The sequence below is a fragment of the Nerophis ophidion genome, linkage group LG20, assembly GCF_033978795.1.
Source record: "Nerophis ophidion isolate RoL-2023_Sa linkage group LG20, RoL_Noph_v1.0, whole genome shotgun sequence".
NCBI lineage: Eukaryota > Metazoa > Chordata > Actinopteri > Syngnathiformes > Syngnathidae > Nerophis > Nerophis ophidion.
The window spans coordinates 32,325,503-32,350,271 of NC_084630.1; the positions used below are offsets into that span (position 1 = coordinate 32,325,503).

The following is a 24,769-nucleotide window of genomic DNA, read 5'->3' on the forward strand; positions in this document are numbered from 1 at the left end:
TATTTCCCATTGAAGTATAATCTTGATATTGTGTGGACTTTATACTTTAACAAACATAGCCTATATCGAAGAAAAGTGCCCAATGCAATTCCCCTTCAAATCGCGCAAAGGATAAATGTTTCTTCAGAGTTCCTCAAGATGTTATCAAGAAGAACAAAAGAGTGCAATATTTTACGAAAGGCGACGACAAAAGTGGCACACTCCAGTACACAGGAGGAGAGACGAAGAACGCATGAGTTTGCTGTAGTAACTTTGTTAAAGGTTTATTTGATATAATTTTAGTATTTCCCATTGAAGTATAATCTTGATATTATTTGTACTCTAAACTTTAACAAACATTAACCAGAAAGTCTGGGTCAATGATATTTCATAGTCAGGTAAGGTACTTCTCTGTCTCCTCTTGTGTTTAATTTGTACACAAATGTGTCAGAGTACATATGACCTTATCAATATGATGATGATTCAGTAATTGTTATTTTGTTAAATGCCAGGAGTGTGCGAAAAAGTAATCAGACCAAAAGGTGGCTATTTTGAAGAAACTAGAATATAAAACATGTTTTCAGTTATTCCACCTTTTTTTGTTAAGTACCTTGGATAAGCGGAAGATGATTTGATGGATGGATTGATGGAATTATTGTTTTGATCTTACTTCTGTCGAACTTCTTAAAACGCATTTTTGCGACACAACAGTGCAAAAAAACCACAGTGAAACAAGGCTATCGTTTGTTTACAAAGGCGTGACGTAGCAAGACATGGCTTAAAATCATGAAATTCAACCTTTCCCGAGGAAAAACTATACATGTTTATCTGGGAAAGTCTTGATAGCAATGTCCTTGACTGGACACAACACAAATAAGTTGTCAACCTCCATGATTTTCCAAGTTTTTATCTGTTGAAGCATCGGACGTCACAGTTCTTCATGTCTGAAAATGCGACCGATAGATAATCCTTAATGTCACTCCACAAATCTTTTTTAATAACGTATAGGGCAGGGGTCTAAAGCCGCATGGGACTCTTTAGCGCCACCCTAGTGGCTCCCTGAAGCTTTTTTCAAAAATGTGTGAAAATTAAAAAAGATGGGGGGAGGTAATATATTTTTGGTTTTAATATGATTTCTGGGGCGTCTGTTTCCCACCTCGGCCTTCTGTGATGTCCGACTTCAATGATTACCTCTCAAAATACCATAATCTATGTCCCCACATGACCATTGCTGGCGAAATACTAAACAAAAACACATTTACGCACTACTGCGCTTTGAAGCACATCAACATTGTACAAAACGGGTTATTTTCTGGTGCATTTAAAAATATAAAAACCCGCATCAGCAATCAAAACATATCTTATGTGGTACTGTCAAAATTAAAATTGAAAAAAACATTAAACGTGAGAAAATAAAGAAAAAAAATATCTGAACGCATAATTCGAGTTTCCGTAGTTGGCCGACATGGTCTCAAAATATATAGTTTCTCTTTAAATATCCTTCTTGAAAATGGCCATGCAAATATATGTGTTGTCTTGTTTGAACATAAAAGATGCAAAGGAGGCGTGTTGGTTAAGTTGTTAATGTTTAATCCACAGCGTGCTCATCAAAAACATCACGCTGCTGGCATGGCTAAAGGGGGCTACTGCACATGCTCTTCACTAATGTGGCATGCTGGGTAATGAAGTTCTCATGTTACCCATCTCATAACATCACAATATATATCTGCCTTAGGCCATGGAGAAGGCCTTACTGACAACAACTTGTGATCTGATTGGCTATTGCAACTGCCTATCAACTCTATGTTGTCACCTCGGGACACGCCCACGGGTGTTCGTCTCCTGCGACAGCCGCGCCTCTGCAGTCAGTCTGCAATTAACACACCTGACGATGATGAGTCTCCTGCCTTCATAAACCGGCGTGTCCTGCGTTCCAGTGCCAGAACATAGCTACTTGTATGTGTACAGTAAGCCTCTCACGTCTCTCGTTTCTTTGCTCATGTGCTTCCTCGCTCTTTGATGTTTCGTGCTCACTGTGTCTTGTGCTGTGTCGTCATCCAGCAACCAGTCGTCTTCCCCTAGTTTCGAGAAGTGTGTCTCGTCTCCCTGGATCCTGTCTGGACTCTCTGCTGCCTTCCTGGATCTCGACCAGACGCCTGCTTTTTGGACCACGATGCCTCGCTCTAGCCCCTGATCTCCTACCTCTCCCTGGACCTTTGAACCTGTCTTGCCCTTTCTGGACTTCCACACTGAACCTCAACACGTACCTTCAACAGCACCTGGTAACACACCTCATATTTCTGCTACACAGTCACACCTTAAATATTTGGGTTATTCACGATGAAAGAGGGGTTTGTGCATCTGCCTCACAATACGAAGGTTCTGAGTTCAATCCCGGGCTCGGGATCTTTCTGTGTGGAGTTTGCATGTTTTCCCCGTGACTATGTGGGTTCCTTCCGGGTACCCTGGCTTCCTCCCACCTCCAAAGACATGCACCTGGTGATAGGTTGATTGGCAACACTAAATGGTCCCTAGTGTGTGAATGTGAGTGTGAATGTTGTCTGTCTATCTGTGTTGGCCCTGCGATGAGGTGGCGACTTGTCTAGGGTGTACGCCGCCTACCGCCCGAATGCAGCTGAGATAGACTCCAGCGCCCCCCGCTACCCTGAAAGGAATGAGCGGTAGAAAATGGATGGATCTGCTTGTAGCAGTAAAATCTAGTCCCCTTGCGTACTGGTAGAATTCACACTGTTTGCGGTAAAGTAGCCATATTAGTTTGGTTGACCACTTTATTTACTTCATGTGCCTGAATACAACCTATCAGACTTGAAGGACACCAAAATAACAAAGTATTTCTCACCCTTTATTAGACTTAGACTTAGACTTCCTTTTTATTGTCATTCAAATTTGAATTTTACAATACAAATAAGAACGAAATGTCGTTGCATTAGTGCTTGGTAGTGCAGGATAAAAACATTTTTTTTAAAAAGCAACAAGGTGCAGATATAAATGAATAGATTACGGTACAGATAAATACATTGCACTTTTTCACATGCGTCCATGTTTATGGTTGTATTTTATATTGTATTTTAATTCCAGCGAGTTAATCCATTTTGGGGGGAGTTGAGGGGATAATTTAATTATGATGCGTTAATTCAATTATGATGCTTTCAAGAGTCTTACGGCCTGAGGGAAGAAGCTGTTACAGAACCCGGAGGTTCTGCTACGGAGGCTGCGGAACCTCTTCCTAGAGTCCAGCAGTGAAAACAGTCCTTGGCGGGGGTGGGAGGAGTCTTTGCAGATTTTCTGAGCCCTGGTCAGGCATCAGCTTTTTCCGATCTCCTGGATAGGAGGAAGAGGAGTCCTGATAATCTTTTAATATAAGAAAGAAGAGCAAACATTGTTTTAAAAAGACAATAATATATGATATGTATATAAATAAAATTTATGATTTCATAATTATACATATAGGTTATATTAAAATGTATATGTTACCACTTTATATGGAATTTAAATAAATTGTGTATATAAAATATATATATACATATAAGTGTACAAATGTATATGTTTGATTTAAATGTTAAACTGTGTATATGAGACGTGTGCTACATATATGTTGCTTATATATTGTTTAAAAAAAAAATTAATATAAGTGAAGCATGTTTTAGATTTTATATATTTTGAACCTTGTTCTTGTTGTGATGGGGTAGGTTTATATAAGCGTTGCTTTAACCTAGACCCTTTCGGCTCAATCATTGCTCAAATGAGTGTTTTTTTTTTATGTTATTTTTTTTCCTTGTTGTTGTTCTTTGTTTTATGTGAAGATTGCCGAAATAAAATACATTGATTGATTGATTGATTGATTGATCCGCCGTCCTCACCACTCGCTGGAGAGATTTCCACTCTGAGGCATTGCAGGCTCCAGTCCAGACAGAGATGCTGTTGGTCAGCAGGCTCTCTATAGTGTCTCTGTAGAATATAGAGAGAATGGGGGGAGGGAGCTGTGCTCTTTAGATCCGACGCAAAAAGTACATGCGCTGCTGAGCTCTTTTTACAAGAGCTCCGGTGTGTAGGGACCAGGTTATATTGTCAGTGATCTGCACCCCCAGGAGCTTGGTGCTGCTTACCATCTCCACCGCTGTGCCGTTGATGAAGAGTGGAGTGTGGCTGGACTGGTGCTTCCTGAAGTCAACAATGATCTCCTTGGTCTTGTCGACGATCAGGACCAGGTTATTTAGCTTCCAGTGAAAGAAAACAAGATTGTCGTCTCCTTAAAATAAACTCGACAAGAAAGAGGAACAAGCAATGCTAAAATTAGTCTTGACCTGAAGCGTTTTACACTGCACCTTGTCAAAAATCTGGCATTCACACCAGATTTGTGTTATTTAGTCAAAGCAGAGTCAAGGTTTAGTCCGTACACCCACATGGTAGCACCATCACCAATCAGTGGAACACAACTAATAGACTTGCAGAAGAGGCACAACTCATACTGCACCGCGAGTGAGAAGGACTTAACAATGCTTGTTTATCTAGTCTGCATACGTGAGCCTTTCCACGGGGTCTCAAACTCTCTGAGTGACACATCCTGATCAAAGCTTCACGACACTGTCAACACGTCTCATCTCATGTCCCGCAAGGCGTGTGATAATTAGTCCTATGGGCTAATTATCAGGGAAGTGAAGTCCAAAGATGGCGTGCGGGTTAACATGCATGTGAGCCACAGAAGAGCGACTTGCCGCCCGCCGTTTGTTTGCTCGACTGTGAGCTGGCAGCAAGAGATTCGGATTAATGGCAGACAATCACGCTGATGATCATTTTCAGCTTTTAACTCCTGCTCACTGACACATCTGCTGTGTGATTAATTAACGGACATGGGGGCAACTGGGGGAATGTCTCTCCAGAATGTTCCATGGCCAACACAGGCTGGAGCAGAATCTCCAGTGGGTACATTAGAATCTCAAGTGGGTACTTTAGAGTCTTCAGTGGGTACATTACAATCACCAGTGGGTACATTACAATCACCAGTGGGTACATTACAATCTACAGTGGGTACATTAGAATCTCCAGTGGGTACATTACAATCTACAGTGGGGTACATTACAATCACCAGTGGGTACATTACAATCTACAGTGGGTACATTAGAATCTCCAGTGGGTACATTAGAATCACCAGTGAGCACATTAAAACCTCCACTGGGCACATTGGAATATCCAATGGATACATTAAAATCACCAATGCGTACATTAGAATCTCCAATGGGTCATTCCAATCTCCAGTGGGTACATTACAATCAACAGTGGGTACATTAGAATCACCAATGGGTAGATTCGAATCTACAGTTGGTACATTAAAATCACCACGTGGTACATTAGAATCTCCAGTGGGTACATTCAAATCTCCAGTGGGTACTTCAGAGTCTTCAGTTGGTACATTAAAATCAACAGTGTGTACGTTAGAACAGCGGTACCCAACCACCGGGCTGCGGCTCGATTGGTACCGGGCCGCAAAATAATTTTTTATTTTTTATTTATATATATATATATATTTTTTTTTTTAATTAAATCAACACAAAAAACACAAAATACACTTACAATTAGTGCACCAACCCAAAAAACCCCCCTTTTTCTTGACCAAAAAAAAAAAAAAGAAACCCCCCATTCCCCCCTCTCCTCATCTGTGGCTCACTCGGGCAATAACAACGCCGGAAATGTGTCCCGTGAAAAACCCTCTAAAAACTAAAGTTCCTTGGGTGAATAATGTAAACTCACTACACCGCTATGTTTTAGCGCTTTCATTCATGGTGAGTTTACTGACATATATAAGTTAGAACTTTACACTACTTTATATGAGAAATTGCAACAGCAGAGAATGAATGTCCCATAGCTTATCGACTATGGTCGGACTACAGTGGTGGACTTGCGCAAATGTTAAGGACTTATGCAGGTCTTAAATAAAGATCAGCAGGTACCAGAATGTAAGAAACGTTGGTTTTGCATAAAATTAAAGTTAAAGTACCAATGATTGTCACACATACGAGATGTGGTGAAATTATTCCCTGCATTTGACCCACCACCCTTGATCAACCCCTTGGGTATTGTTGTGAAACAAAACACCAGATAATATGTTTGCTAATGGGTGCCATTTTGCGGTCCTTAGACACACACCATAGTATATACTTGTACCTCTAACTACAATAGCCGTAATGGGCCGACAATCCATCAAGCGGTGCGGATTCAAAGTCATACTAAAACATTCTGACAGATTTTTGAGTGCCATATGTAATCTTTATTTTCAATGTAAAATTCAAAGTTTTTGTGTTGTTTATTGGCGTCAAATTGCAGTCTACACGTATCTCTTATGTGTGACTGCCATCTACTGGTCACACTTACCATAACACCATGTACTAAGTAAAATAGCTTCGAGGTCAGTAAGCACGACCAGAATTATTCCGTACATTAGGCGCACCGGGTTATAAGGCCCATTGTCAAGTTTTGAGGAAATTTAAGGATTTTAAGTGTGCCTTGTAGTCCGAAAAATATGGTAGTAGAGGTGTAAAAAAATGTATTTTCGTATGAATAGCAATTTTTATTAATAACAGTTGTTTATCGATTGAAAGAAAAAATTGGTCTTGTCCAAACCATATTGTTGATGTAGATGCCAATATCTGCTGTACGGATTTACTTTAGAAAATAAAACTTTGGGATACTTCTCTTTTTGTCTTGTTTCTATTTGACTTTATTAAATGTTTGGGAATAATTGTATTAAACAAAAACACTTTTATTTTAAATACACATTTTTTAGAGCTGATAATCTATATAATGGAAGAATGATTTTAGTCATAGAACTGGCACCTAAAGTTACTTAAATGTATTGATTTTGAATCGAGAGTTGTTTTGAATCGAGTATTGATTAGAAATTGAATCTTTTACTGCCAAAAATCACATCAAATTGTGTAGTGCCCAAAGATTCACAACCCTACTAACTACATTAGATATAATCATTAAATATCACTAAAATCAACAGTAGGATAACTAACTCAGTGTCAATATTTGAGTAGGCCATGGGCCCCTCTGCAGTGGTCAAAAAGGTCAAAAAGTTCAAGACCCCTGTGGGTAGATGACTGAGTGAAAACCCAGGGCCATGACTAGAGAGTGAATTGTCTGTTTTATAATTCTGAAGGATTTAAATGATTATATGTTATAGTAAAGTGCAGGCAACAAATGCTACTTTTCCAGAATTTAAGATATTTTAAATGTATTAAATATCAATACATTTTAATATCAATACTTTTTACTTTTATCAAAAAAACTATTTACAGTTAATCATGTCATGCATTTATACATGGAACTCCATGGGAATGCAAATGGCACTCATTCAGAGGACCGGCCCCACAAGAAGGATAGAACCCGTCATGTCTTGTGATCATGTTTTCCAAAGACATGCACCTGGGGATAGGTTGATTGGCAACACTAAATTGGCCCTAGTGAGTGAATGTGAGTGTGAATGTTGTCTGTCTATCTGTGTTGGCCCTGCGATGAGGTGGCGACTTGTCCAGGGTGTACCCCGCCTTCCGCCCGATCGTAGCTGAGATAGGCGCCAGCGACCCCGCGACCCCGAAAGGGAATAAGCGGTAGAAAATGGATGGATGGATGTTCTGTTACTTCAAGATTTCATTAGTTCCTGTTTTTTCACCCCCTTGTTTTGTCACCATGGCGACCCATTAGTTTCACCTGTCTCACGTGTTGGACTCACACACCTGTTTCAATCATGTCATTATTATTTAAGCGTGGTTTTTCAGTTGGTCGCTCTAGGGTCATCACCCTGTTTATGAGCACTTTGGTTCATGCCTGTTTCATGTCATAGTTCATGCTGCCCTGCTCACGTCACCGCAAGTAAGTTTTTGTTTATTAATGCCACAGTTTCGTTTCTATGCCCATGGTTCTGCCTTTGTGTAAGTTTTTGTTTTCTTAACTAAGTTTGTTCTCAGCCTTGTGCGCGCCTTTTGTTTGCACTTTTTCATAGTAATAGATTAAACATGTCTTTACCTTCACGCGACAACCTGTCCAGTTCCTTTGCATTCTGGGAAAACAAACCAACACCATAGTCCCCGTTTCGCCAGAACCGATCTGGACGAGTGATCGAATACACAAGTTAGAAATTTGTCTTCAGTCATGTCATTGTTTGAGAGCACAGATGTCTCACCCTGTAGGATATCCAGTCTGGAAGAGCTGTGAGGACATTTGCAGCCAACTTTCACACCATGTTCCTTGAAAGCTTCCTGACAATTCAAGTGTCAATTGAGCAAAAGAAAAATAAAGTAGCAGCAGTTGCTCAAACACAGATGGACCCTCATTTGAAAAGTCCTTGTTTGAAAAGACAACATCTGTGAATTCTGATACCAACGTTAAAACAATCATTAAATACATCCTAATTCTCACGTTGGCTTCCAACAACAAGCGGAACAAAAGCCACTGAGGGACTTACGAGCATTACCGCAGAATGTTGAAGATACAGAAAGATGAGGACATCACAACTTTTGCTGGTAAGAAATTTACACCCGCACTCGCTGGCTTCTTGCAACGTTGTGCAACTTCAACACAAACTTGCCAACCCTCCAGATTTTCCCGGGAGACTCCCGAATTTCAGTGCTCCTCCTGAAAATCTCCCGGGGCAACCATTTTACAAATGTATCCCGATTTCCACCCGGACATTAATTTTGGGGGTGTGCCTTAAAGGCACTGCCTTCACCGTCCTCTCTCACCTGAAAAGGAGACTATTATATATGTCTCCATTTTCCATAGGTTTATCTATAACCCATAAAGTAGGCAGGCATGGAGCTATTTCTCGACATGTGTTTATTCCAGCCGGCACGTTGATACACTGACACACAACATCGGGATTCCCATCATGCATTGCTTCAAAACTACGCAAGCAGTAATGTCCAAAAACATAACAGAGACGAAGCAGAAAAACGAAGAAGAGACATGGCGACGACGAGTAAGATGAAAAAGTACGCTTGCAGGTTCCAAAATAATGGGAAAAAAAATAATTTCAGTTCATCCAGGACAGCTCGAAAGGGAAGGGGTATGCTGCCTGCGAATTTTGTCGATCAAACTTCTCCTATGAACACGGTGGCCGAATGGATATACTCGTTCATGAACGGATTATATATATATATATATATATATATATATATATGTATATATATACATATATATATATATATATATATGTATGTATGTATGTGTGTGTGTCTATATGTATGTATATGTGTATATATATATATATATATATATATATACTGTGTGTATATATATATATATATATATATATATATATATATACACACACAGTGGAAGAGGGGTTAGTGTGTCTGCCTTACAATACGAAGGTCCTGAGTAGTCCCGTGTGGAGTTTGCATGTTCTCCCCGTGACTGCGTGGGTTCCCTCCGGGTACTCCGGCTTCCTCCCACTTCCAAAGACAAGCACCTGGGGATAGGTTGATTGGCAACACTAAATTGGCCCTAGTGTGTGAATGTGAGTGTGAATGTTGTCTATCTGTGTTGGCCGTGCAATGAGTTGGCCACTTGACCAGGGTGTACTCCACCTTCTGTGCGATTGTAGCTGAGATAGGTATTCATATTCCCCCCCCCCCCCCCCCCCCCCCCCCCCCGCGACCCCAAAGGGAATAAGTGTTAGAAAATGGATGGATGGATGGATATACATATATATATATAAATATATATATATGTATATATCTATATATATGTATAAGAAATATTTGAAAATATGTATACACCCCCACTACCCCACCCCCAAAGCATTCATTCAACTTAATATTATTATTATTCTCATTCCACTCGAATCGACTACCAGCTTATGTGGTGTCGAATGGATTCCACAAATTGTGAGTTCAAATATTCTATTCCTTAATTTTTTCACGTCTTAATATGTTTTTTGCAATTTAAATATTGACAGTACCTCATAAGATATTTTTTAATTCCTGATGCGGGTTTATGGATTTTTAAATTCGACAGAAAATAACCCATTTTTGTTCGCTGTTGATGTGTTTTAATGCCCGGTAAATATAGTTTCTCCAGCAATGGTCTTGTGGTGACATCAATTGTGGTATGTTGAGAGGTATTCGTTGAAGTCGGACATCACTGAAGGCCTAGGTGGGAAACTCACGGCCTGCCACTGTTAAGAGCTATATATATAAATTGCAAAAAAAAAATCATGAGCACAGTTCTGGCCTTCACAAAATCTCTGACTGCGCAAACAAACTAAAGGCTCCAATAAAATAGCATACAGTCTTTTAAAATTTACTGTATAACAATTTGGTGCAGAAAAATGTGATCAAAACTCCAATTTTCGAGACTCGTATCGCAAGACTGCAATTGTTACACAAGTGTTTCAGTCTTCATTTTTTAAAAGTGGATATTGAGTTTCGAGCGACACATTTTCTACTGATTTTCTGCAACGAAAAGTTCAGCATGATCTGATGATTAAAAAAAATGGGTTGACATAATTCACAAATTCAGCGTAAAAAAGGCTTCGATGAAAATTTTTGACACGACCGTTTTGATGTCTCCCAACTTTTTAAAACCATTCCCCTTGATGAGCCTTTTGAGTTCAGGAAAAATTAAAAAAAAAAATCACACCGAGCCTTCTCTAGTTCTTCCTGAGTGCTCAGGGCACTGTGAGCAGGTGCGTTGTCATGGTAACACAGCCACAAGTTGTCATGTCCTTTGATGGAAAGCCATCTAAAGAAAACGTTGATTGTGTGTTATTGGCCAATGTTTCTTAATCATAGGGCCCATTGTTGCGCTGCAAGCACCCCCGAAAGCAGTGTTTTTCAACCTCTTTTTAGCCAAGGCAAATTTTTTGCGTTGAAAAGATCCACACCACCAGCAGAAATCATTAAAAAAACGAAACTCATTTGACGGTAAAAAGTTGTCGCAATTGTTGCATATGACTTTAAACCAAAACCAAGCATGCATCATTATAGCTCTTGTCTCAAAGTCACATTATTTTGAGTTGTTTGCTGTTTTCCTGTGTGTGGTGTTTTAGTTCTTGTCTTGTACCCCTATGTTGGTGTTTTTTTCTCTTTTTGGGGGGATTTTCCTGTAGCAGGTTCATGTCTTCCTTTGAGCGATATTTCCCGCATCTACTTGGTTTTATGAATCAAAAATATTTCACTTGTTTTTATCCCTCTTTGAGGGGACATTGTTGATTGTCATGTCATGTTCGAATGTACATTGTGGACGTCGTCTTTGCTCCACAGTAAGTCTTTGCTGTCGTCCAGCATTCTGTTTTTGTTTACTTTGTAGCCAGTTCAATTTTATTTTTGTTCCGCATAGCATTCCCTTAGTTTCAATGCTTTTTCTTAATGGAACTCACCTTTTGTTTATTTTTGTTTTACGCATTAGACAACTTTTTACCTTCACACTGCCTCCCGCTGTTTCCGACATCTACAAAGCAATTAGCTACCTGCTGCCACCTACTGATATGGAAGAGTATTACACGGTTACTCTGCCGAGCTCTAGACAGCACCAACACTTAACAACAACACATTATTTGCAGACTATAAATACTGGTTTGCAAAACATATTTTTAACCCAAATACATGAAATTAGATACCACGGCATACCAGACAATGTCTCAGGGCATAGTGTGCCGTGGCACAGTGGTTGAAAAACACTGCCCTAAAGGGCCGCCCAAAAATGTATGTTTTTCACCTGTGGTCCGTACTTAGTTGTAATTCACTTTCCTACCACTGGTGGCAGTAATGACAATCACAAACAAACAGAAGAAGTCTGGACCTAAAGTCATATAGAATTTACCTAAGCACGAAAATTAGCACTAAAGTGGTCAAGCTGTATTTTCACTTCCACTTAAAGGCCTACTGAAACCCACTACTACCAACCACGCAGTCTGATAGTTTATATATCAACGATGAAATGTTAACATTGCAACACATGCCAATACGGCCGGTTTAGTTTACTAAATTGCAATTTTAAATTTCCCGCAGAGTTTCTTGTTGAAAACGTCACGGAATGATGACGTCACGGACTGTAGAGGACATATTAGGCAGCACCATTTGCGGCTAAAAGTCGTCTCTTTTCATCGCGCAATTAAACAGTATTCTGGACATCTGTGTTGCTGAATCTTTTGCAATTTGTTCAATTAATAATGGAGAAGTAAAAGTAGAAAGATGGAGTTGGGAAGCTTTAGCCTTTAACCACACAAATACACGGTGTTTCCTTGTTTAAAATTACCGGAGGTGAAGCTTTACAATGGATCAGAGCGGTCAAGCGAACATGGTTCCCGACCACTTGTCAACCGGCAGGTTTCGGTGAGAAAATTGTGGTAAAAAGTCGCCTCTTACCGGAGATCAGCTGAGCTTGTGCCATCAATGCAGCTGCCGTCGACTTCCCTCAGAGACTGGCCTCAAGACACCCGTGGACACACCCCTCCGACTATCAGGTACTATTTAATCTCACTAAAGCACTAGCAACACAATAGAAAGATAAGGGGTCTCCCAGAATTATCCTAATAAATGTTTCTAAAAACATTTGAATCTGACCCAAAGCAATCGCCTTTTTTTTTTTTCTAGTCCTTCGCTGTCAATATCATCATCCAGGAATCTTTCATCCTCGCTCAAATTAATGGGGAAATTGTCGTTTTCTCGGTCCGAATAGCTCTTGCTTCTAGAGGCTTCCATTATTAACAATGTGAAGACGTGAGGAGCCCTCACCCTTGTGACGTCATCGTCTGCGACTTCCGGTAAAGGCAAGGCTTTTTTATCAGCACCAAAAGTTGCGAACTTTATCGTGGATGTTCTCTACTAAATCCTTTCAGCAAAAATATGGCAATATCGCAAAATGATCAAGTAGGACACATAGAATGGACCTGCTATCCCCGTTTAAATAAGAAAATCTCATTTCAGTAGGCCTTTAAATTTTGATGACAGTTTTTTTTTAAGAAACATATGTTACCAATATTGCTATTATTGATTTAGTTAGAATGTATTTATTCCAGCACTGCCTGATTTCATTTACATATATTTTCATCAGTTGTATGAATCCCTTCTGTTTCAGTATATTTGATTATTATTTATTTTTGTAATCAGCCTGACCTAAGCTTTGATGATATCCTTTGTGATTAAAGATTGCTTTCATATCATTTGACAAGGTGTATCCTGTTAAACTGTAAGTAGGTTATATGTAATTAATCCATATGATAAAAATAAAGAGTAAGATTACAGATTCCATGTTAATATTTAAGTGGGCTCCGGGTCCCCAGTGGAAAAGTTAGGCCCCGATGTCAAAAAGGTTAAGGAACTGTGTTAAAGGCGACAACACAAATAGTATTGAGAGATATACTGTATTTTATCAAAAATTAATTCATCTAATTTTCAGACACTGACGACTGAATTGACAGATTATGCCTCAAGTCCCTAAAAAAGATCCAACTGTGTCAGGCCCTGTCTCCAAAGGAATGACGACACAGTGGAAACCCCAGAAAATTAATAATTAATTCAGAAATTGTTTTTGTAAAAATAACCTTATCTTAAAAAAAAAAAAGGGAAAGTTTCCTGGTTGTCTGAGGTCTCTACGCTAAAAAAAAGAAAACAAAAACCAGAACAGAAATATCTTGTTGAGTAGGAACATGGCCAGGAAGTGAAAAAGCACTTTGCCTCATGCGGCAGCACAGAAACAAAATGCATCAAATATTAAAAAGGTAAACATTTAAACAAGCTGTAACTTTTCCTCGCCAGCTGGCTGACTGACATGGTTGTTTGTACTGCTGTCATCCTTCACAGTCCGACTGCTCCCTCTTGAAACCACAGCTGCACTTTGAGTTCCACTGTCAATTTACACTCATTAGTACACTCTCATACTGCATCTGACAAAATGCATACAAAAAAAATCTAAATTAAATCGCAGCTTTGATTCACATGATTGTGACAGGTAGAGGGTGCTAGAACAGTTAGCCCTTTAGGGCCCTGGCCCTTGTTTGTTTTTAAAGTTAATTTAGGTTATGTACTCAAATAATTTACTGATTAATCGCGATGAGTAAAAATGCAATAGTGTGATTAAAACAATTAAAAAACAATCATTTGACAACACCAAATAGCATAACATAACATAATATAACAACATTGCATAAAATGACATGACATGACTTGACATTTTCTACCGCTTGTCCCTTTTAGGGTCGCTGGAGACATAACAAACATAATACAACATAACTTTACATAACACAACATAACAACATAATATAGCAGGATATGATATAGCATAGCTTAGCATAGCACGGCAAGGCATGGCATGGCATCCATCCATCCATCCATCCATTTATTCATCAGTCCATCCATTTTGTACCGTTTATCCCTTTTGGGGTCGAGGGTGACACAGCATAACATACATAACATAACATAGCAACATAGCATGACATGACATAACATAACAACATAACATAACAACACAGCATAAAATGACATGACATGAGACGACGTGACATTTTCTACCGCTTGTCCCTTTTGGGGTCGCTGGAGACATAACATAACAAAGCATGAGATGACATTTTAACATAGTATAATAACTTGAAATTACATGACATTTTCTACTGCTTTTCCCTTTTGGGGTCGCTGGAGACATAACATAACAAACATGACACAACACAACACAACACAACATAACTTCACATAATATAACATAACATAACAACATAATATAGCATGACATGACATAGCATACCATAACTTAGCATAGCATGGCATGGCATGGCATGGGATCCATCCATCCATTTATTCATCAGTCCATCCATTTTGTACCGTTTATCCCTTTTGGGGCCGGGAGTGACATAACATAACATAACATAACATAACATAACATAACATAGCATAACATAACGTAACATAACATAACATAACATAGCAACATAGCATGACATGACTTAACAACATAACATAACAACACAGCATAAAATGACATCACATGAGACGACGCGACATTTTCTAACGCTTGTCCCTTTTGGGGTCGCTGGAGACATAACATAACATAACTGTGGAGAGACGGAGCCGACGAGCCGACAAACGCCAGTCCTACCCGAGATTACGGCCAGGAGGCGGGGGATGCGGTGGAGAGAAGAGGCGGGACGCACTTGGAGCGACAATGCAGCCAGCCAAGTGAAGTGCATACGAGACACACCTGCGCTCAATCTCTCCATCTTCTCCTGCAGTATAAAAGGGGAGAGGGAGGAACGATCGGCTGAGAATTGGCGAGAAATCCACGGCAACAAACGACCACGAGCACGACGAGCGAGACCCAGAGCGAGATGAGCCCCTGCAGCGGATGCAAACGCCGGACGAAAATGTGTGCCGCGACGGCAAGCAGGAAGAGCCCGCTCACTGAAAAGTGGCGCGACCGAATGGCCAGAAGACAAGGGGTTTATTGAAATAATAAACACAAGTCAAACCTGTTACAATGCGTCATGTATCGAGTGTCACCGCAACCCACACGACGACTGCTGAGTCCCGTCACAATAACATAACATAAAATAACATAACATAGCATAGCAAAACATAACATAACATAACATAAAGCATGAGAAGACATAACAACATAGTATAACAACATGAAATTACGTGACATGTTCTACCGCTTGTCCCTTTTGGGGTCGCTGAAGACAATATATAACATAACATAACAACATAATGTACCATGACATGACATAGCATAGCTTACAATATTTTAGCATAGCTTAGCATAGCTTAGCATAATTTAGCATAGCTTAGCATAGCTTAGCATAGCACGGCATGGCATGGCATGGCATCCATCCAACCATCTATTTTCGACCGCTTATCTCTTTTGGGGTCGCGGGTGAGATAACAAAACATAACATAACATAACATAACAAAGCAGGAGATGACATAACAACATAGTATAACAACATGAAATTACATGACATGTTCTACTGCTTGTCCCTTTTGGGGTCGCTGGAGACATAATATAACATAACATAACATAATATAACAACATAATATAACATGACATGAAATGACATAGTATAGCATAGCTTAGCATAGTTTAGCATAGCACGGCATGGCATGGCATCCATCCATCCATCCGGGTGAGATAACATTACATAACATATCATAACATTACATAACAAAACATAACATAACATAACATAACATTACACAACATAATATATAACATAGCATAGCATAACATAACATAACATAACAACATAACATAACATAGCATAGCATAGCATAACATGACATAACATAACATAACATAACATAACATAGCATAGCATAACATAACATAACAACATAACATAACATAGCATAGCATAGCATAACATTACATAACAAAACATAACATAACATAACATAACATAACATTACACAACATAACATATAACATAGCATAGCATAACATAACATAACATAGCATAGCATAGCATAACATGACATAACATAACATAACATAACATAACATAACATAGCATAGCATAGCATAGCATAACATAACATAACATAACATAACATAGCATAGCATAACATAACATAACATAACATAGCATAACATAACATAACATAGCATAACATAACATAACATAACATAACATGCGATAGGATAGCATATTATAGTTTAGCATAGCACGGCGTAGTGTGACAGGTAGAAGGCGCTAGAACATGTAGCCCTTTAGGACCCTGGGGAGGCTATAAATAAGAGAGGAAGCCCTGCGGCCTTCCCTATGACCCAAAGCCTGACTTTGAGTGTTTGGTGAGCAGAGTTGATAGCTGCTGGGTCGGTGTTCATTTTGGTTTTATGACATTTATTAGATGTTTTCAACTACTCCATTTTAATAATACAGAACATACCACTTTTATAGTGTGAACCAGAAACCCAACACCCTGGTAGAAGTGTGGAGTTTAGTGCACATACACTGCCTGCCTGATATTGTGGTAGGTGTAGCTTTTAGACTGACCTTTGTTGGGTTACTCCATTTTGATTATTTCATATGACTAATATGTTCTCCCCTTTCACAGTGTGTTTGAGCTTCAAAGCTCTGGTTGTAGCCCTGAAGTGCTCTGTGTGATTGGTGACCAGTAGTAGCCGTTTCAGGTAAGGGTAACATGTCATTTGAATTTTATACATGGTTGCTGCATTCAAGTCCATCTGGCTCATTCAAACTCTTACTACCGCTATAGAGGGGGTCGGCAACCCAAAACGTTGAAAGAGCCATATTGGACTAAAAATACAAAAAAACTCATCTGTCTGGAGCCGCAAAAAATGAAAAGTCGTTTATATGTCTTATCATTAAGGCAACACATGTGTAAGTGTATATATTATCTATAATAGCCTACTATCAAAATGACTGTGTCGCAGGCTGAACCAAATCTTTGTTGACAGAAATGTTGAAATGTAATATTTATTCTACACATTTTTACAACATTAGAAACAATTAGTAAATCAGAGGCTACTCAAAAGGTGACATAACTCCTGGAAATTACTGTCCCTTAGTGGCCAAAGGTATAGATGTGTGTGTCCAACTTAAAGGAAACGCCAGGCTGTATTCTTTCAATAGATTTATTACAATCTTTGGCAAGCCAGGTAATTGGTCTAAAACAACATGGCACACAAACAGCTATCAGAAATGTAGCCAATATTACATACGGATAATGTGTCATGAGACATGCAAAACTAAATTTACAAAGAGGATGAAAGTAAAGGAAATTAAATGAGGTCAAATATAGTTACAAACGAGGCATAATGAAGCAATGTGTACATACAGCTAGCCTAAATAGCATGTTAGCATTGATCAGATTGTAGTCATGCACTGACCAAATATGCCTGATTAGGGCTCCAACAAGTCAATAAGATCAACAAAGTTCACGTTAGTGCATTCACGCACAGCATAAAATTTTTGGTGGACAAAATGAGACAAAAGAGTGGAAGATTTTACATGTAAACTGTTGCGTCACAGTGCACACTATGGTGAGTTCACGAACCGCCGGAATTAGTAGGACAAAACAATGTTCACCTAATACTCTCATCAGTGAAACATACACACAAACAATATTAAACATTGGGCTTTCTAACAATTGGGAAGGTTTGTGTCATGTTTGTCCTCAAACAAAAAAAATACTAAAACAAATAATTTAGTTTTACCCCATCTTTTTCCATTTTCAATCTTTTTTTAAAAAATGCTCAAGGGTGCCACTAGGGCAGCACTAAAGAGCCGCGGGTTACTGGAGCCTGGCCTATAGCTTCAGTTACCTGGTCAGTCTCTCTAGTCTCCAGTACTGGAGAGAACTTTACTTTGATCATGTGTATTTTCAGATGACGTTTTAGTGTACATTATTGATGTATTTGTTGGATTGTATTGCTTTTTACTAATGTCGTGATACCTGCCAACAGGCAGGAGTGCAAGATAAAGTGCATTATTTATAATGGTTTTTCCCACTATAAAGATACGTTTTATTTATTTATTCGAGCTTAGTCTAAGTCAGATTGGTTGCATATTTAATTTATGGTTTGTTTTATTTGAATTCATTATACCCTTACCTATTGTTTGATTATTTGGTTTTACACTATTAGTTTGTGTGCTGTGGACCTGCAGTGGATTGCATGTCCCATTGGCCTTAACCTTAAAAGTAAAGTACCAATGACAGTCACACACACGCTAGGTGTGGTGAAATTATCCTCTATTATCCACTTCATCTGACCCATCCCCCTTGATCACCCCCTGGGAGGTGAGGGGAGCAGTGAGCAGCAGCGGTGGCTGCACCCGGGAACTTTTGGTGATTTAACCCCCAATTCCAACACCTCGATGCTGAGTGCCAAGCAGGGAGATAATGAACTCCCAACCTACCAATCTCAGGGCGGACACTCTAACCACAAGGCCACTGAGCAGATCTGACTAAGCCTTCTGACTAGGTCCTACCATCAGTAACCCTTTCCAGCTGGTAGCCCTATCCCAACTTTCCATTGCCCGTTGTCCTACACTGCAGCCCATCAAATTTTATGTGGAAAATTCTCTACACCAGACTCCTTCTGTGGTAACTTTCACGACTGTATTGAACTAATAAAATTGTTCCTTTAATTTGTACATCAGCCTCTTGGTCACTCTGAACAGCTTACGTGGGGATATTGCCCTGGCCTAGATATTAGTCATCCTTTCAATTGAGGGTGGTGTTGTCTTCTAGGACATGGTGTACTTCGTTTAGGCCACATGAGCATGCAAAATCCTTTCTAAATTACTTACTTTTGAGATAGGCGCCAGCGCCCCCCGCAACCCCAAAAGGGAACAAGCGGTAGAAAATGGATGGATGGATGGATGGATGGTTTTAGTCAATTTTTTCAACATTTACGTGGCTGTTTAGAGTGTATTAACTTTCTGATGTATTGTAAGGATCATATCACGCCTTCAGCCTATTTACTTGACTATTTACTATTTACACACATGCATTAAGATTGTGTGTTTGTCAGCTGATGGTAGTAATTTGGCAAAGATTAGCTACTAACCTTAGCTATCATTTAATGTATATTCTCTGGCACTGCTTTTCTGTATATACAGCCATGTACGCCAGACTAATATTCAGGTCGACGAACAATTCTTATGCACCATAACTGTAAAAATGTTTAATTGTCTTAAGGGGTCGTATTCTGTAAAATAAACTTTTCTTACCCGTTAGTACCTATAGTGTATTTTTGATCCCCGAAAGTCCCAAAGGACTAAAATCAAACCATGGAGGCATGGCGGTGATGTTTATAAAATAATCTTGCCTTTTTCCAAATTTGCTACAAACAATCCATTTGGAATTGGAGACTTTAATAACATATTTTGCATAAAGTAGTTACATCAGCAATATATCTATATGTGGTAAAGGCTTACCCAAAGAGCTTTGTGCGACTCTGCCTTAGGGTTGTCCCGATACCAATATTTTGGTACTTGTCCTAAAATGTATTTCGATACTTTTTGATACTTTTCTAAATGGAGAGGATCAAAAAAATGACATTATTGACTTTATTTTAACAAAAACATTTTACAGTACATTAAACATGTTTCTTATTGCAATGGAAGAACAATTTTGTCCTTAAATAATATTGTGAACTTACTAAACAACTTTTTAGTAGTAAGCAAGCAAACAAAGGCTCCTAATTAGTCTAACGAAGGGGTCACCAACGCGGTGCCCACGGGCACCAGGTAGCCCGTAAGGACCAGATGAGTCACCCGCTGGCCTGTTCTAAAATTAGCTGAAATAGCAGCACTTACCAGTGAGCTGCCTCTATTTTTTCAATTTTATTTATTTACTAGCAAGCTGGTCTCGCTTTAGTCGACATTTTAATTCTAAGAGAGACAAAACTCAAATAGAATTTGAAAATCCAAGAAAATATGTTAAAGACTTGGTTTTCACTTGTTTAAACAAATTCATATATATTTTTTTCACTTTTGCTTCCTATAACTTTCAGAAAGACAATTTAAGAGAAAAAATACAACCTTAAAAATGATTTTAGGATTTTTAAACACATATACCTTTTTACAGTTTAAAATCCTTCCTCTTCTTTCCTGACAATTTAAATCAATGTTCAAGTAAAAAAAAAAAAATTTTTGTAGAGAATAATGAATACATTTTAATTTAATTATTCATTTTAATTTCAGTTTTTTCGACAAAGAACATTTGTGAAATATTTCTTCAAACGTATTATGATTAAAATTCAAAAAAATTATTCTGGCAAATATAGAAAATCTGTAGAAGCAAATTTAAATCTTATTTCAAAGTCTTTTGAATTTATTTTAATATTTTTGTTGTGGAAAATCTAGAAGAAATAATGATTTGTCTTTGTTAGAAATATAGCTTGGTCCAATTTGTTATATATTCTAACAAAGTGCAGATTGGATTTTAACCTTTTTAAAACATGTCATCAAAAATATATATTTATTGTGAGAAATCATTAAGATCATCAGTGTTTCCACAAAGATAAATATCATTAATTATACATAGAGTTAAAGGTAAATTGAGCAAATTGGCTGTTCCTGGCAATTTATTTAAGTGTGTATCAAACTGGGGGCCCTTTGCATTAATTAGTACCCAAGAAGTAGCTCTTGGTTTCAAAAAGGTTGGTGACCCCTGGTCTAACGTATGCAGTAACATATTGTGTCATTTATCATTCTAATAATTTGTCAAAATTATTAAAGACAAGCTGTAAAAATGGATTATTAATCCACTTGTTCATTTACTGTTTCCGTTTCAACATGTTCTATGTCAACATGTCCTGCTTGCTTCTTTTTAAAATGTAATAACCACTTATTCTTCGTTTATTTGGATACTTTACATTAGTTTTGGATCATACCACAAATTTAGGTATCAAGCCGATACCAAGTAGTTACAGGATCATACATTGGTCATATTCAAAGTCCTCATGTGTCCAGGAACATATTTCCTGATTTTATAAACATAATATACTTTGTAAAAAAGAAAGAACGATTTTGTGACGATGAAAAATATTGATTTAATCATAGTAGCATTGACTAGATACACCATTGTACTTGGTATCATTACAGTAGATGTCAGGTGTAGATCCACCCATTTGTTTACATTCAGGTATGCTAAATTTTGTTAGCGGTGTGATTAGTGAAGCATGTTTAGCTATTCCTCGTCCTGCAGGGATTATACTTGTAAGAAACGTACTTTATTTGTCGCCATGGAGACCAGGATTAGTGATTTAGAAGTAGCTAAAACACTGCTGACTCCGGATGGATTTTAGCTGCTAGTCTCAAAGCACCTATTTATGAGGGCGTTTGTGTAATAGTTTTACCTTTGTCATTACTTTTTAGACCAAAATGTGTTCATTCTCCCTTTTCTGTCCACACACCGTGTCTGGTTGTAAGTACTCCGTGATTGTGCGCTGCCGAACACGCTCCTCTGCTCGTAAAACCAGCAATGTCATGACGTGAAGGCGCGCTGTCATGCCTGTTAAAAAATAGAAAAACTAAAATTGGGAACCAGTACTTTTCAGAGTATACTAGCACCGCGATACTATACTAGTAGCGTTATACCGTAGAACCCTTCTCTGCTTTCTTTGTGGGGCAGACTGGCTCGTACATGCACATGCATGTATGATGGTTGTTACCATTTCTAATAAACAGTAACGTGTAGTTCTGACTTAGTTACAGACTTTGGCACGTAAATAAGACAAAGCACAAAATGATGCATTTTATAGAGAAGGTCAGAAACCAGCTTGAAGATGGCCTGTAAAACAAAATCTATACAACATTTCTCTCTGGATGCCTTCCCTTCCCTCTCCCTTATCTCTCCTGCTTGCTTCTTGTTTTGCTGTGTCTAACTTATGTATATGTGATTTGCTTTAGTTTTTTTCCTGGGCTCAAACTAATCCCGCCTCTAAGGTATTTAGTTTGGGACTTGCTTTTTTCTCCTCTTTCCTCCACGTTTACTTTTTTTTTCTTCTATTTATTTTACGGGTCACTGCTCATGCAGCGACCTGATCAGTGTTCCCATTCTGTCCACCCTGTGACTCTGTCTGATCTTGGACGGGTCTGCACTGAAAATATACTTTTTTTGTACTTTTTAAGTGCAATGACAAAAAAGGAGCATCCAGCCCTCCATCCAAAATCTATGCAACATTTTGACCCCAAGCACAGCTATTACATGTTATGTAGACCCTAAGGAAGTATTTTGAATGTACAAACAAAATCATAATATGTCCCCTTTAAGATGGGTTCACTTAAACCACTAATGGTAACATACTGTAAGCTTGCTGTAGTGTTCTGGTTATATTTTTTTATTTAAGGGAATATAACTTTGAGCAAGTTGCAGACACTTCCTTTTCAATTTCCTCGTCCCCAAGCAAGCGTTGCCCGCAAGGGCGAGTTGGCTACACTACCTTCACTTGCTGACTTAAAATTATCATCTTGCATGCAGGATTTCAGATCCAAAAAACTTTTTAATCTCTGTCGCCATCAGACTCTTTACCAGATGACAGGATTTTAGAATGTTCAAAAAATACATTCAAAACCACCTCCTAACACTGGAAAGTCCACATTACATCTCAGTTGCAGATAAATAATTGCACAATTTCTTGGATTTATTAATATTGCATGCTGTTTTATTAATGTTTTATTAGTTTTCCCTTTACCATTTGTTCAATTTTTAATGATGTTCCTTTTTTTTTCTTTTGTGCAGTGATAATAAACTTTGAATTTAATTGAATCAAATTAATTGAGGAGCGAGCACAAGACTTAAAAGACTTTTCTTTTGACTTGTGGGGCAAAAAAGTATTTAGTCAGCCACCGATTGTGGAAGTTCTCCCACTTAAAATGATGACAGAGGTCTGTAATTTTCATCATAGGTACACTTCAACTGTGAAAGACGGAATGTGAAAAAAAATTCAGGAATTCACATTGTAGGAATTTTAAAGAATTTATTTGTAAATTATGGTGGAAAATAAGTATTTGGTCAACCATTCAAAGCTCTCACTGATGGAAGGAGGTTTTGGCTCAAAATATCCCAATACATGGCCCCATTAATTCTTTCCTTAACACAGATCAATCGTCCTGTCCCCTTAGCAGAAAAACAGCCCCAAAGCATGATGTTTCCACACCCGTTCTTCACAGTAGGGATGGTGTTCTTGGGATGCAACTCAGTATTCTTCTTCCTCCAAATACGACGAGTAAAGTTTATACCAAAATGGATACATGGATGATACAGCAGAGGATTGGGAGAATGTCATGTGGTCAGATGAAACCAAAAAATAACTTTTTGGTATAAACTCAACTCGTCGTGTTTGGAGGATGAAGAATACTGAGAATACAGACGTTTCCTCCAGGGCCAATGTGTAACACCCATCACTTTACCCGACAATGGATCTGCTGAGCTCTGCTTACGGGTCAGAATGACGAGGCTGCCGATTCGTGACAATCTGGTTGCTTAATTATTAGTTTTGCCCGACACAGCCGGACTCGTTCATCTTTCTACTGCACAGTCCGCATTGCACTTTCTACCTCTCTCTCTCTTTACTCGCCCACACAACTGACGTCACTAAGCCAACACGTTACCATTCTTGCAAACACACACACGCTACTCTCATAAGTTAACCAGATCCTCTGTTGTGTACATGTAGTTACGGAGACGCGCACACAGCTGCTTGGCTTAATGCCAAATGTTAGCGAAATTAAAACTGCCCAATTAGCGTCAACTAATGCAAGTGAAATGATTGAATTTTGGAACAAATTCCTAAAATTTGTGTTTTATATTTAACAATCTGTTTTACCTTGTACATGGCTTATTTCTTTACTTGTATCCATAGTTTAGTTTTTTAGAATTTACTAATAATTTTATTTTTCTTCAAGCTCAGACCAGGAGGCTTGACCATGAATCATGAAGTATTTAATATAATGTCAATAAAGCTTTTTATTCTATTTTAACCTAATCCTTGATTATGGCAGACCATATGTAAAATGGAAACTTGTAAATTGTTCTTTGAGTGTAACAAGAAAAGCCTAATGTATTTAAGGCCTTTAAATTGTTTTTTTTTTTGAGTGCAATAGTAAACATATGTTTAATGTATTGTGAGATTTTGTATTAAATTAAAGCCAATATTGAAATGTTTATAGTTCCTTTTATTTAATTTTAAAAGTATCGGAAAAGGTATCGAAATATACATTTTGGTACCGGGACAACCATACTAAAAACACACAACTTTCCCACTGAAGTATGTGTGGCATTATAAAAAAAATGTCTCGTAG

The 24,769-nt window shown here is 38.4% G+C and overlaps 2 long non-coding RNA genes across 2 annotated transcripts in view; one reads left to right on the forward strand and one right to left on the reverse strand.

The window, feature by feature from the left end:
* Positions 1–2,845: 2,845 nt before the first annotated feature.
* On the reverse strand, positions 2,846–4,243 carry LOC133538604 (uncharacterized). The gene is made up of 3 exons (XR_009803052.1): positions 4,107–4,243; positions 3,861–3,948; positions 2,846–3,351 (listed from the first exon to the last, which is right to left on the reverse strand). It is a non-coding gene; the product is annotated as an uncharacterized LOC133538604 (long non-coding RNA).
* Positions 4,244–16,764: 12,521 nt separating this feature from the next.
* LOC133538605 (uncharacterized) overlaps positions 16,765–24,769 on the forward strand; it is a 67,976-nt gene continuing 59,971 nt past the window's right edge. The window contains exons 1-2 of the long non-coding RNA XR_009803053.1: positions 16,765–16,964; positions 17,049–17,124. This is a non-coding gene — a long non-coding RNA (uncharacterized LOC133538605). The remainder of the gene's footprint in view (positions 16,965–17,048; positions 17,125–24,769) is intronic.